The sequence below is a fragment of the Rhincodon typus genome, chromosome 19 (assembly GCF_021869965.1).
Source record: "Rhincodon typus isolate 14 chromosome 19, sRhiTyp1.1, whole genome shotgun sequence".
In the NCBI taxonomy this organism is placed as follows: domain Eukaryota; kingdom Metazoa; phylum Chordata; class Chondrichthyes; order Orectolobiformes; family Rhincodontidae; genus Rhincodon; species Rhincodon typus.
The window spans coordinates 35,944,782-35,960,933 of NC_063350.1; the positions used below are offsets into that span (position 1 = coordinate 35,944,782).

Below are 16,152 nucleotides of genomic sequence, written 5' to 3' on the forward strand. Positions count from 1 at the left end.
GGCCTAGACCCTTCTAAGAAGGGTCCAGGCCCAAAACATCAGCCTTCCTGCTCCTCTGATGCTGCTTGGCCTGCTGTGTTCATCCAGCTCTACACCTTGTTATCTCAGATTCTCCAGCATCTGCAGTTCCTACTATCTCTGAAGAAATTAATTGGATTGTTTAATTTCCTTTCTTCATCAGTATACTTTCTTCACTTCTCTTTTAGGAATGGTGGAATATCTCAACTAACAAAGACAGCAAATGAAGTTTAAAATTGCTTGGAATTCATACTTTGAGTTAAATATAAATGTGAGATCCAGGATATTTGTATACTTACGAAGGAGTAATAAAAATGAGGCAAACAGAACACCAATGGCTGTGCCAACACCAACAGATCTATGGGTTTTCAGGCTTTCACATTTAACCCCATCTGGGCAGTGACAAACACGCAAATTCAATACATTCTCATTACTAATTCCTTGTCGATCATAGATCTTAAAAGGCACAGCATAAACTCCTGGTAAGGGATCTTGCAGACTTATAAGCTGTGAAGACGTGCCTGAACACAGAGCACATTCAATGAATAAAACTGAACTTTATACATTATACCATAACGCCAACTTATAATTTGAATTAGCCTTTTTTATATTAAAGCATCCCAAAGTACTTCACAGTGGAGTTATCAATTAAGCCACATAAGGAGATATTAGGTCAGGTGACCAAACATTTGATTGAAGAGGTAGGTTTTGAGGAGTCTTAAAATGAAGAGAGATAGAGATGTTTAATGAGGGGATTCAAAATATTGACAATTGAAAACATGGTCACAAATACCGGTGCAATTAAAATTGGGAATGCTGAAGAGGCTGGAAGTGGAGAAGTACAGAGTCCTTAAGCAGCAGAGATTTGAATGAGCTTAAAGTTCCACTGAGTAGAATATGGTATGCTGCCTGGAAGTGGTAAAACAGTCAAGTCTAGAGTTAAGAAAGGAGACGTGAAGATTTCAGCAGTAAATGAACTGGAACTGGACAGAGTTTATTTCAGAACCCCCTTCCCCTCCCCCATTTCTGAAGAAGGGTCTAGGCCCGAAACGTCAGCCTTCCTGCTCCTCTGATGCTGCTTGGCCTGCTGTGCTCATCCAGCTCTACACCTTGGAACTGGATAGAATCAGGCAATGTTATGAACGTTCTAAGATAGCAGATGTGATCCAAAATTCATCTTGGTGTTAAATACTGCACCAAGGTTCTGGTTCTACCTCAAACAGTTGCTATGGAGGGAAGTGGGGTTGATGGCTAGGTAGTTTGTCTTGAGATTGAAGACAATGGCTTCAAAATTCCCCCTATTTAGTTGGAATAAGTTTCTCCTCAGCTAGTACTGATTTCCAGTGAATGTAGTGACAATTTAGAGATAGTGGAAGAGTTGAGAGAGGTGATAGAGCTGGGAGTCATAATAGTACAAAACATAAGAGCTAGATTCAGCTTTTCTTGGAGTATTCGCCATTATTTGTTATGATCATCATGGGTTTATAGCCTAATTCCATTTTCTAGCATAATTCCGTATTCCTTCATTCCCTTGGTATCCAAAATTCCATTGTTCTATTTTGAATATACATAACAGCAGAGTAGCCACATCCCTCTTTGGGAGAGAGCATGCAAGATCCACAACCGACTGAGTGACAAAAGCCTTGCTCACCCTTCAGTCTGAAATGGCCATCTTCTTACCCTGAGACTGTGACCCCTGATTCTCAGTGTTCCAGGTATAGGAAATGTTCCTCAGTATCCATACTACCAAAGCACTTGAGAATTTTATGTTTCAATGAATTCACTTCTCATTATGCTAAATTGCATTGAATATAGGTTTTGTTTGCTCATGCTTTCTTCACAGGACCTTCCTGTCATCCAGAAATCAGCTTGATTACCTTTGCTGTACTCCTTCCAGCACAAACACTTCCTTTCCTAGCAGTACCGGCGTGGTCCCACTAAGACTCCACACATAATTGCAGCAAAATCCCCTCAAGCTTACTCTCCAAACCCCGCTGCAATAAAGATCTGCACAGTGTCCACCACCTAAACCACCCATGGTAGCTGCTTGTCAAATCCTGGGATCCATGCACAAGGAATTGTAGGCTGCACCAAACAACACCACCCTTTCTCTCACCATCCAAAAATATTCTGCTCCTCTATTTCCCTCCACAAAGAGAATGACCTCATGTCTGCCTACATTACAGCCCATTCGTCTCACCCTAAACCACCCACCTTGTTAATTATTGTACATTAAGGTAAAGTGTATAAGATTGGGGTTAGTCACTACTTGGTCAATGACTTGTGTACCTATGAATAGGAACACTGGTAGTGGGTTGTACAGTTATGAGCTATACATTTGTAATGTCTCACTTCACAAGTAAAGCTAAAGATGAGTAAAATTTAAATTCTGATCTTCTCTTTTGCCAAGCAACTGCAAGAAGTTTAATACATCAACACATCTAAATTTCACTCATTCTAAAATTCATTCTCCCCTTGGACAGAGTGGCCTGTTTCCACACTGTAGGGATTCAGTTCTATTTTATTGTATAACAGACCAACACCACTCCCCCATCTAGTCCTACGTTGCCTGCAGGTCTGGACACACTACACTCAGTGTCCTATCCACGCCACCACATAAATTGCACATTGCTGAGGCTCAAGTGTTTCTCCTGACTAGCCACAGCCTGAAGCAATCTATTCACTCCTATCCTCTGCCACACATCTGCCAACCAATCCGCAAACAATGCAAAGATATTGTCCCCAAATCATGACCCCTGACTTCACTCATGGCCTCCAATCTGATACTCTTTGGAGTGCTTCCTGAAAATTATTCAATGGTCAACCCTGTCACCCCAGCCCTAGTATAATCAAACAGCCTTACTCCCAGAAACTGTTCAGGTGGAAACTCATGATATGTTCTGGTACAGTATTACAAAGGAAGCATTTAGGTGAGAAATAGGAAGAGACCAAGAATCAATCTTTGCAGAACATCAGAGGTAAAGGTGCAAAATCAAGAAGAGTAGTCATTGAAGGGAATTTTCTGGCTGAATCTAAATAGATAATAATTTCAGTGGTAGATGGAGATGTAGATGGAGCAGTAATTTACAATGATGAAAGGACTGTTTTGCAAAGAGAGGAGAAATACTAATTAAAGCATAAATATACATTTATGTCATTTGAATATCTCCTGAGCATACAAAACAAGAATTACAATAATCACTATGCAATAAGTAAACAGAGGAACAATGATAGGAATGAAAGTGAAAATCTCAGATTCTGCTTCACTACCAAACCCTCATCTTAAAACCTTTAAGAATGCTTACCATATGCCGTTGATAATTTCCACATCTCCTTTCCAAATACTTTGGTATCCAGTATTTCAAAAGTGAATGGACCACTGAATAGATTTTCATCATCATCTGCTACCATAATATTGATGGATCGTGCATTACCATTAGTGCAAATATGTTGATTTTTGTTGACTGAATATGGTGCATTGTCATTAACATCTGACATGTGTAAGTGCAGAGTGGCTGTCCCAGTCAAAGGTGGTACACCTTAAATGAAGTTTACAAAAACGTATCAATATTAATATTAGAGATAACAAGGTGTAGAGCTGGATGAACACAGCAGGCCAAGCAGCATCATAGGAGCAGGAAGGCTGACGTTTTGTGCCCAGACCCTTCTTTTTTTTAGTGATTGGAAGTCTTGTAGTTACTAAATGCATTTTATAGGAATAATTTCATTGATAGATTGATAAGTTCCTGTTTTCAGTTTCTAAAACAATAATGTTCTTTCCATTTTATGTACAATATCTTAAAACAGTAAAATAGATCAGGAAGCTTAATATGTTTAGAGGAAAAATGCATGAAATGAGAGTATTCATTCACTTCTGATATTCAAAGTTTGAGGCACTCATTGGGAAAGAGCTAACCCATTTTACTGTAGCATGTCTTCTTTGAGATAACAGCATAAATTGTACAGTTGTATTACAGTTGAATGAACTTATCTTTCTGATAACTGGGGAACTGCTCCCTTGCAATAATCCTCTCTTCCTCTGTATAAATACATCTTTCAAAAACTTTTAAAACCAGTAGTAAATCAAATAGGAAAACAATAAAGGCTGGTTATGCTTGTAGAAGGTGTTCCTTGGTATGGAATATGATTGCAACTAATGTAATGGCTTTCTCATGCCTTTAAAAAGCTTGTTTTAGTTACTAGTTTATTGCCATATCACCATCTATCCCACACTGCCATCTATCAATATTGACAATAAGGTGCTGGAGTTTGGTGATAGCTTTATGTAATTTGGCTGTGCAAACACATATATCAATACAAGTATTGCAAAAGCTTTATATCCGACTGAGTAACAGAGTGTAGAACATCAGTACCTTGACTGCAAACACCAAACTGGGAGTCTACCAAGCGTGCATCTTCAGTACATTCCTCTACAGTAGTAAAACCTGGACAACATATGCTGAGCAGGACAAAAAGCTAAACTTTTTCCACTATTGTTGTCACAGACATCCTCAATAATTCTTGTAAGTAACCAATTCAGAGGTCCTGGAGCATGCTAATTCCATCAGCTCATGCCTAATGCTAAGCCAATGATGTCTGCACTGTCTTGGCCACGTTCAACAAATAGATGATGGCACTTCAACGACCTTCTGCACAGTGAACTGGCCACTGGGTCATGATGTCCGCTTATTGCCCATATCTCTACTAACAGGGTTGCCTGAATACACACTGCCAACTGGGCAGAGTCACTGACAGCCATGACCTTTGGAGGCTAACTGTTTGGAAGCCATTAAAAGAGGTAAGCAGAAAATGAAAACTCAGTATATTGATGAGAGGGCCCAGAGAAAAACAGAAACCATTGCATGAGGCACTTTCCCTGTCTGGTCTCCTCATCAGTAGCAAATGTAGCAGAGATTGCCATGGCTGGCTCCTGACCATACCAGGTGATACTTTGCACAAAGTTGACCACTATTGATCAATAGTGTAAACTATTGTCTTAAGAGATAGAAGGCTGTGGAAACACAGAAGACCACCATGATGATTATCGGCAGCTATTTTAATCAGTAAGGCAGCACTTGAAAACATTGATTAAAGATACTTCACGCATTGGATGACAAATATTCAAATTGAGTCACAGATTTGGCTATCTCATCAAAACAATTGAAAACCATCATTAAAACTTTTGAATTATTAAAGTCATTTTAAATATCACTTGCCATCATCAACTGCATGAATCATAATATCATAAACACTTCCATTCATGTAGGGTGCTTCTCGATCTAATTCTTTCAATGTTGTGACTACACCAGTCACTTCATCCACAGAAACCAATTCTCCAGGATCATCTGCTTTTACATACCTTGAAAAGAAAAATTAATAAAGGAGGATCATTTGGTTTTACCATCTTAACTAAGTGTAACTTATTAACTTATACAGTGATACCTCTGTAGAATGAAAAGGATTGGGATTAGTATTGTGCATTATTGAATCCACCCTGACTACCTGGCTCCCACCCTCCTCACCCAACACAGGCAGTTTAAGTTGTGGTATTAAGTTTAAGTATTTTAGTTTACAAGTTATTATCTTTGAGCTTAATACTTTTGAGAGATTTTGTGCCGCACTCTTCAGCCATCCACATGCCTTTGTCAGAATCCTCAAAGAGCTCCACTCTTCCCCATGCACTGCCAAGAATATGGGTAATGACCATAGCAATGAAATTACCTATCATCTCCTGACAGACTGATATGTTGTTATCCTCTGGGCAGGCAACCAGAATGCCAACCAGAACATCATTCCAAATCCTCCACTTCATTCGATTGTCTGGAGTTGTGACCAATGGCACAGCAGTGACTCTCACCACTAACTAAATACATGGCTGGCACAGTGGCTCAGTGGTTAGCACTACTGCCTCACAGAACCAGGGACTTGGGTTCAATTGCAGCCTCAAGCAACTGTCTGTTTGGAGTTTCCACATTCACCCCATGTTTCCTTTGGGTGCTTCAGTTTCTTCCCACAGTCCAAAGATGTGCAGGTTAGGTGGATTGGCCATGGTAAATTGCCCATAGTGTCCAGGGATGTGTATGTTAGGTGGATTTTCCATGTGAAATGCAGGGTTACAAGGTTAGGGTAGGGGTATGAGTCTGGGAGGGATGTTCTTTGGAGAGTCAGTGTGGACTTGTTGGGCTGAATGGCCTGTTTCCACATTGTGGGGATTCTATGATCTCTGCACAATCCTATTCCCTTCCCAGTGAAGGAACTTTCAGCTCCTCTAAGGAAGGTTTCTGGCTTGATGTGGTTTGCATGCATGTGGTGGAGTTCCATGTGTCTGCTACCCTTGGCCATCAAGGTGGTGGAGGTCATGGGTTTGAAAATGCTCTCTAAGGAGCCTAGGTAAGTTGTTGCAGTACATTTTGTAGGTGGTACACACTGCTGCCATTGTACACCAGTTGTGGAGGGAGTGAACCTTGAAGGTGTTAGACATCTGCTTTGTCTTGGATGGATTGCCATGAGTTGAAACTACACTTATCCAGATGTGGAGGGTATTCTATCATGCTCCTGACTTGTGCCTTGTAATAGTGGACAAGCATTGAGAAGTCAAAGGCAAGTTACTCATCACAGAATTCCCAATCTCTGTCTTGGTCTTATTGCCACAGTGTATATATGGCTGGTCTATGGATTAGTTTCAGGTAAATGTAATCAGTCTACGATGTTGGTAATGGGGAATTCAGCAATGCTAATGCCATTAGCTGTTAAGGGACAATGGTTATATTCCCTGTTGTTGGAAATGGTCCTTTACTGGTATTTATTTAACATGAATGTTATTTGCCATTTGTCAACCTAAGCCTGGATATTGTCCAGTTACCTATTACATGCTGATTATCTGCTTGACCTGCAAGTAACCTTGTGCTGTAGCTTCACCAGGTTGACATGTCATCTTTAGGTGAACTAGCTTCTGCTCCTAGCATTGGCATACATAACCAGGGATGGTGATGATTGTATCTAAGTCATTGTCTGTAAGGCATTGTACCATGAGAATCTCTATGTCAGACTCTTACTTATCTAATCTGGGGGATAGCTCTCCCAGTTTTCGTACGAGCCCCCAGATGCAGTAAGAAGGTCTTTGCACAGTTGACAAGGCAGTGTGTACTGTTGTTGTTTCTAGTGTCTTGGTTGATGCCAGGTAATCTACCTGGTTTCATTCCTTTATTAAGGCTTCATAGAGGTTAGGAACAACTCCACTTAAAAATCTACCATATTGCTATGGACCTGAGACACAGGATTTTGTGTAAAAGGAAATCAATCCATTTCAGTTTTGAAAGATATGCATGGGCCTGCTCATTAAACGTTCATAAATTGAGAGGAAGTCAGATGTAAGATTAAAAGCATAGTTTGTTTAGAATTGGTGGGCAATTAATCTAAATCTGCACTGGTTCCTACTTGCTCCTGTGAAGCACCATGCCATTGGAGTAATGTTGTTTGAACCATCATAGCTTTCAGATTGCCCCTGCTATTAACGTGAGAAATCCAGTATTTTCCACCCAATAGCAGCTGGCTCATAATAGTAAATCTGACAAGTAGCTCATTTTAAGAACAGTTACACTTGGGTGTAGATGAGTAGTTGCATCTGGATCAAAGTATTACCGGAACCAAAATTAATACCTGAATCAAAATATAACTGGAACCATAGGAGATGGGTGAGGTCCTCAATGAATATTTGACCTCTGTGTTAACCATGGAGGAAGACGTGAAGACTTGGGAACTTGGGGAAGTTAGTGGCGATGTGTTTGAGACAGTCCATATCACAGTAAAGGAGGTGTTGGAAGTATTAGAATGTATGAAAGTGGATAAATCTCCTCGTCCTGATCAGATATATCCAATAACCCTGCAAGAGGCTAGAGACGAAATTGTGGGGGCTCTGGCTGATATATTTGCATCATCATTAGCCATGGGTGAGATCCCGGAGACTGGAGAGTAGTGAATGTTGTTATTCATGAAAGGCTGCAAAGAAAAACCTGGGAATTATAGACCAGTAAGCTTAACATCTGTGGTAGGTAAGTTACTTGAGAAAATTCTGAGGGATAAGATATACATGCATTGAGAAAGACAGGGTTTGATTAGGAGTACTCAGCGTGGCTTCGTGCGTGGGGGATCATGGCTCACAAATTTGTTAGAGTTCTTTGATGAAGTGACCAGGAAGGTTGATGAGAGCAGGGCAGTAGATGTAGTCTATATGGAATTCAGTAAGGCCTTTGATAAGGTTCCACGTGGTCGGCTGCTCTAGAAGGTTCAATCACATGGAATCCAGGGAGAGTTGACAAATTGGATACACAATTAGCTTGATGGTAGGAAGCAGAGTACTAGTGGAAGGATGCTTGTGGGACTGGAGGCCTGTGACTAGTGGTGTGCGTCAGGGGTCAGTGCTGGGCCCATGCTGTTTGTTATCTATATCAATGATTTGGATGAGAATGTACAAGGCACGATTAGTAAGTTTGCGGATGACACTCAGAAATTGCAGTAGGATCTTGATCAGCTGGGGAAGTGGACTGAGAAATGGCAAATGCAGTTTAACATAGATAAGTGTGAGGTGTTGCATTTTGGAAAGTCAAATCAAGGTACCAGTTTCATGGTGAATGGTAAGACTTTAAGGAGTGTCGTGGAACAGAGGGACCTTGGAGTTCAGATGCACGGTTCTCTGAAAGTGGAGTCACAGGTAGACAGGGCAGTGAAGAAGGCTTTTGGCACACTAGCCTTCATCAGTCAGGGCATTGAGTACAGAAGTTGGGAAGTTATGTTGCGGTTGTATGGGATGTTGTTGAGACCACACTTGGAGTATTATGTTCAGTTTTGGCCACCTTGCTACAGGAAAGATGTTATTAAACTGGAAAGAGTGCAGAAGAAATTTACAAGGATGTTGCCTGGACTCAAGGGACTAAGTTATAGGGAGAGGTTGGACAAGCTAGGACTTTTTTCTTTACAGTGTAGGAGACTGAGGGGGATCTTATAAAAATGTATAAGATCATTAGAGGTGAATGCACTCAGTCTCTTTCCCAGTGATGGAGATCAAGGACTAGAGGGCATCAGTTTAACGTAAGAGATGAAAGAATACATGGGAACCTGGGGGGCAACTTTTTTACATAGAGGATGGTATGCATACGGAATGAGCTGCCAGTGTAAGTGGTTGGGGCAGGTATATTAACAACATTTAAAAGGCATTGGGACAAATACATGGATAGGAAAGGTTGAGAAGGATATGGGCCAAGTGCAAGGAAGTGGGGTTAGTGTGGATGGACATTTTGGTAGGCATGGACCAATTTGGTCTGAATGGCCTGTCTCCATGCTGTAGGTTTCTATGACTCTATGACTAATTTTGTAGTTCTTGCTAATATTTAGGTGCTCATACAAAATTAGCCAACTATAACTGAATGCATTTTTTGAAGTTTGTTGATTTTCATGACTTACCAGCTTAAAATTTATATGGACAACTAGCGTAGTGAATTCCAGCATTGCTGAAACTAAAGATCAGTTGCAGGTAGAACATACTTATAGACTTCAAAGTAGTTCAAAATACATTTCAACCATTTAAGTGGCTTTGACAAAGTTGAAAGAGGAAGTGGAAGGAAATCGAAAAGAAACCAGAATAGAGTCTGTGGGAAAGGGATGGTGTAGTGTGATGACTGAATTCCACTGCTCCATACTCAGTGATTTGCATACATGTATATTTAGCATTCATGGAAAAATTGATAACAGTTAAATCATGTGACCTTTTGGCTAGTTTTTCAAAAGAGATAGTCATTCACAAAATAAATTATTGTCAGGACTACAATACGTGGTTCATCAAGTGCAATAATTTATCCATCCTTTCAAATACTGTGCTAATATTCAGTGGTCCCTATATCAATTAGGTGACATTTCCACTGCTAACATATGGCTAGTATTTAATTGTATATGGGAACCAATCTTTAAACTTCATTTGTGCATGAGCTGGACACTGATATTGTCTGTGCAATACTTCATTGCTTTTATACAGTGAGGTAAGATTCCAAGGGTGTGACATTCTGTAGTCAAGAAATATAAATCCATAAAACCTATTCCAATCTCCAATGTGTTTACAAAATCTTGAACATTGTAATTCTAACAAAATGTCGGTTTTATTTGCACCCTCACTTACCTGATACGGTTTTTAAATATATTATCAGGATCTGTGGCATTCATTCTCCCCAGTACAACTTCAGGTAAAAGACCTTCTTTACATTTGACTAACATTTCAGGTGGGTCAAAAACTGGTGGGTCATTTTCATCCAACACATTGATAAATACTGTCATTATCTGTGATTCTGCAGTACTCATTTCACCATTTGTGCCTGGATAGGTAAATAACGGCTCTTCATTTTCAACAGCAATCTGAATTATTCCTTTGTGACCATGCTCGTAATCTAAATGCTGAAGAATTAATGTAGTGAAACAGTTTGATGCAATTTTCATAGCTTTGTACATATACTAAAGCTTAAGTGAAGAATGAACACACTGTGGAGTCAAGATATCCTCTCACTACTGAGAAGAACGTTGGAGCATTGACAGCAGCACAGCAGAGGGTGAAGAGTCATATGGTGACTGTTAGTGGGGCTTTTTCTTTCCAGCAATGTCTCTTTCCTCAAAAAAGTATTTACAATTAATGTAGCTTCCAAGAATTTATGAAGAATAATCCTGATTCAATAGCAATTTGCTTTCATATTGTGGCTTAAATGTAACAAATATCTCAAGGCACTTCACAGCAACATAGCGAAACAACACTAGACATAGAGCTGCAAAAGGGGATAGAGTCATACAACATGTAACAGACGCTTCAGCCCAATTCGTCCATGCTGACCAGGTTTCCTAAACTGAGCTGATCCAATTTTCCTGCATTTGGCCCATATCACTCTAAACATTTCCTATCCATGTGCCTGTCCAAACGTCTTTTAAGTGTTGTAATTGTACCTGCCTCTATCACTTTTTCTGGCAACTTATTCCATACATGAACCACTTTCTGTGTGAAAAAGTTGCCCCTCAGGTGCTTTTTAAATCTTTCCCCTCTCACATTAAATGTTTGCTGTCTAGTTTTGAACTCCCCCACCGAAGGGAAAAGACCTTGGCTATTCATCCTTTCCACGCCCCTCATGATTTTATAAACTTCTGTAAGGTCACTGCTCAGCTTCCTATGCTCCAGAGAAAAATATCCCAGCCTATCCAGCTTCTCCTTATAACTCAAACCTTCCAGTCTTGATAACATACAGAGATCAGAGAAGAAAATGACAAAAAGTTTGATATATGGGACGTTTTGAAGAAGCATCTTACAAGAGGAAAGAGAGGTGGAAAAGCAGAGATGTTTAGAAAGGGAATTTCAGAGCTTTGTGCCTCATTAGTCCTGCTTTCTCTGTCAAAATTGTTAACCACTGCAGGATTATTTTGGAATGTAAAGATAATCCCCATCTTATTTTCTTGACTGAAAACCATCATTTTCTCTCCTGTGCTTCCATAACTGTCACCTCTAATAACTGATGGGGGCACATAAACATCGTTATTGCTAAGATTAAGACTATCTGCACAAATGTGAGGTGATGCATTTTGAGAAATCTAACGCAAGAGAGAAGTATACAGTATATAACAGAACTCTTAGTAGCATCAACATAAAGAGAGACCCGGGAGTATAGTTCCATAGTTTGCTGAAAGTGGCAACACATTTGGATAAGGTGGCCAAGAAGGCATATGACATACTTCCCTTCATCAGTTGGGACATAGAGTATAAAAATTGGCAAGTCATGTTGCAGCTGTTTAGAACTTTAGTTAGACCACATTTGGAATATTGTGTACAGTTCTGGTTGCCAAACTACCAAAAGGATGTGGAGGCTTTGGAAAGGGAACAAAAATGGTTTACCAGGATGTTGAGAGAGAGATAGTGGGAACTGCCAATGCTGGAGAATCTGAGTTAACAAGGTGTAGAGCTGGATGAACACAGCAGGCCAAGCAGCATCAGAGGAGCAGGAAAGCTGACGTTTTGGGTCTAGATCCTTCTTCAGAAATGGGGGTACTTATTGTCAATTTAACTAAAATCACAGCAATCACAAAAATCCCCATTTCTGAAGAAGGGTCTAGACCCGAAACATCGGCTTTCCTGCTCCTCTAATGCTGCTTGGCCTGCTGTGTTCATCCAGCTCTACACCTTGTTATCTCTTTACCAGGATGTTGCCTGGTTTGGGGGGTATGAACTATGAGGAGAGGTTCAAAAAACTTGGTTTGTTTTCATTTGAACATCGAAAGATAATGGGCGACCTGATAGAAGTTTACAAAATTCTGAGAGACATAGATAGAATGGATAGTCAGAGTCTTTTACCCAGGACAGAAATGTCAATTACTAAGGTAATAGGTTTAAGGCAAAAGGGAGAAAATTTAAAGGAGATGAGTGTGGCAAGTTTTTTTTTACACAGAGGGTGGTAAGTGCTTGGAATGCACTACCAGACGAGGTGGTACAAACAGATACAGTAGCAACATTTAAGAGGCATCTTGACAGATATATGAATGGGCAGGGAATAGATGGATACAGACAGTGTAGCAGCAAAAACGTTTCAAATTAGAAAGACATCATACGTCGGCACAGTCTCAGAGGGCCAAAGGGCCTGTTCCTGTGCTGTGCTGCTCTTTATCTTTGTTCTGTTCAGCTGGCCCTGTTGTCTTTCCTGGCCCCCATGTCAGCAGGCATTGATAATAGCTCTCTCTCCTGAGGTATTTTTCATCTTCCCTTCAAATCTGTCATCACTAATGTTGTGCTAAAACAAAAGCCTCGACAGCCCTGTCCCTGAAAACCTTCACCACCAACCTCCCTTTCACTCCAAAGTACTTGAACTTGGTGTCACTTCTAAAATCTGTTTACTGGACTACAATGTTTGAATTCCTCAAGTTAGATTTCTGCCCATGTCATTGTACCAAAAATCTAAAAGGACACTCAATTTGACTGTTGCTGAGCATTGGCTCAGCTGAGATAAATAAAAAAGTTATGAAAGGGACAAATCTGACTGTAACAGCTGATGAGGAAAGACAAGGAGGAATCCTGTCGTGGCACTGAGATGAGAGGAAGAGATAAGGTTAATGCTTAGGAAGTACAATGTCTTCAAAGTGCATATTTCTTCTGAATAAGAAAAATGACATATGATGGGAAGAGACCTTAATTAAAATGCATACCTTTATCAGCAACAGAATTCCATTGTTTGTATCTGGTTCAGTTTCAATCTTGTAATTCTCCTTTTCATTCCCATGTATAATGGCATACTTTGCTTTCCAACCTGGGGTATTAGGTTGGTCTCCATCACTTACCTTTACTTTTAGTATAACTGCCATAACATTATTTTCAGACACAGTTGCTGAGGCCTGAAAATTAAAGATGTAACTTTATTTGATTTTAATGAAACTGAAATAAGTTTATACAAATTGCAGTGATTTTGTGGATATCACATCTTAGAATCATAGAATCATACAGTACAGAAGAGACACTTCAGTCCATCAAGTCTGTGCGGACATCTACATTGCATTTTGAAAATAATTGATTGAAAAAGTTAATACACCCAAATTATCCTTAACGATCAGTACTTACAGTGCAACTGACAAAGAAAGGAGGGTTATTGTTTTTGTCTTCCACATTAACAAATACTGTAGCAGTGGAGGAGTGTTGAATTAGAAGACCATTGTCTCTCGCTCGAATGAAAAGTTTGTATGAGGTGATTTTCTAAAACCAAATGTCAGTAAAAATGTAGTTAATTAAACTGTTTCATATCTCACTTAATTTAGCAAGAAGAAATTTCTAACTTTCAAATTAATCGAGCGAAAGTAATTTCTAACAGTTTTGTTTTCAGTTATTCAGTAATGAACAAATCTACTTTAAATACACTTTCAGTAATGAACAAATCTACTCTAAATACACTTAACACGTTGGCCTGGAAATTTAAGCATTCTCCACAATTGTCACATTAGCATTGACTTGATGACATCTAACAGTCAAATCCTTGTCAAGGAAGTCACAGCATAGCCATGCAAGCATTGACCTTCAAGATGTCATCATGTTCCAAAGAGAATTTATGTTTTGTAGAATATCACATCACTCACAATTCCTTTCCATAAATTATAATATATTATCCATGACTTTGATTGGAGATTCTACAATACAGCCCACACATTCAAAATAAATCCATAAAATATTTGCCACACCTGATAATCTAAGCAATTTTTAAGAGTAATTGTTCCATTTTCTTGATCAATTGCAAACATAGCTCCAGTTGGTGACTCCGGTTCAGAAACAAGATAGTACGAAATAATTGAATTGGGATGTTTTATCTCATCTTTATCCGTGGCTTCAATTTTAAAAATACTTTGACCTAAACAAAAGACAAAGGGTATCCAAATCTGACACATCTGTCACTAAACAATGATTAAGTTTCTTAAAACAAATCCTGATTTATTTAACTTGCTGCATAGCAAAATAAACGTATCATTAAATTTTACATTTTACATTTATGGCTCGAAACTTCTTGCACTGTGAGTGAAGATCGGAAATTCAGGCAGAGTGAAACATGCCTCCAGGATTTTACACGTATTAATTTAAATTGACAAAACATTAATTTGAACGTTGTTGAACTCTAAATTAAATTGCTGAGATGCCATCACTCACCTTACACTACCACAGAATCTATTGTTTGTTGTGAAAAGTTCTGCCCCTCTAAGAAGTATAAATTTGTGGGGAAAAAATGTTTAGAAAAAGCTTGTTGCCAAGAAAATGTGACAGAGGCATGGTCAATTTACACTCTGTAGGCAGTAGCCATTAGTAAGCTTTCCAACTAACTGCATAATGAATGAGAAAAGAGACGTTACATTAAGGAAAGTAAGGAAGCAAATTCAAGCACAAAAAATAGCTTAGCAAACCTTGATAAAGTAGTAATATTAAATAAAAAATATTTTCAAATCCTTTTTATGTAAATTATTGGAAACTGATCCAAAGCTCAAAATTTTTCCAGCCCCTGAAATATGGGGGAAATAATGAGTTAGTTGGGAAAATATGGCAAGATTGAAAACATTAGATTTTCGACTTTGAGAGAAAAGATTTTGATTCTTCAACCAACATTGAACTATGAGATCTGAATTTCATCAGGAGCAGTGAAATGCTTATTTGAACGCACTTACTTGCGTGCACTGTTTGCATGCATAAGTATCTAATCTTGATTAATTTATATTCAGTGCTGGAACTTTATTGGCTAGGTTTTTTTGGCCAAGTGCGAGTTGCATGAATTTTTTTGATGGACTGTTGCCACAAGTTCCAGTGAGATTGTTAGCCAAGCATGCCTCATTATCTGGGCACCCGGGCCCTTGGCATTCCTCACATCCAATTCTACTCACAATTTATCAGATGCCATTCGCCAAATGACTTGCCGCTCACCAGATATCCCACTGAAAGACCATCATCTCTGGCATCCATGCAATATTTGAAAGGCTGCTGTCCATCTGGACAACCACTGGCATTCTGAACCCACCTTGCTCAGTCAAGGATGGAGTTGGAAGATGTCAGATAAGGGGATGTTAGCAACGTGATTCTCCAATAGAAAAATGGAGGCCTCGTCGAGGGGGTGGTACAAAGAAAGGGAGCCATCTTCCCAGAGATACAACAGAGGAGAACATGCCACCAGATCCTGGCAGCTTGATCACCACTTGGGTCAGTATCATCTCAACCGTGCACAGCAATGACTAGCAGTGCCCTAAAAAGGTTAATGACCACCACTTCCACCAGGATAAGTGCCACACTCTTTCCCTCTGCTACTTCACACTCATTCTATCCTTGCTATTACATCCACCTCCCAAAACTCATGCCGTACCACTGTCACTATTACCCCTATTCCTTCACCCACTTGCCAAGACATCATGCCACTAACCAAGCATGGCCTCTGTACTGCCTCTCACTCCCTCAGAACACCTCACTATCTTCCCACCACCCGCACCAGAGCTAACAGCAACTTACTTTCACCTCACTCAATCCATCCTTTCTCTCATTCCAGGAGAAGATAGCCCACAATGGGGCAGAAAGGGCCAGAATGAATATAGTTATGCCCGAAATTACAC

At 39.7% G+C, this 16,152-nt stretch overlaps 1 pseudogene; it reads right to left on the reverse strand.

Annotated features, from left to right (window-relative positions):
* LOC125485511 overlaps positions 1-16,152 on the reverse strand; it is a 31,795-nt pseudogene that overhangs the window by 8,366 nt on the left and 7,277 nt on the right.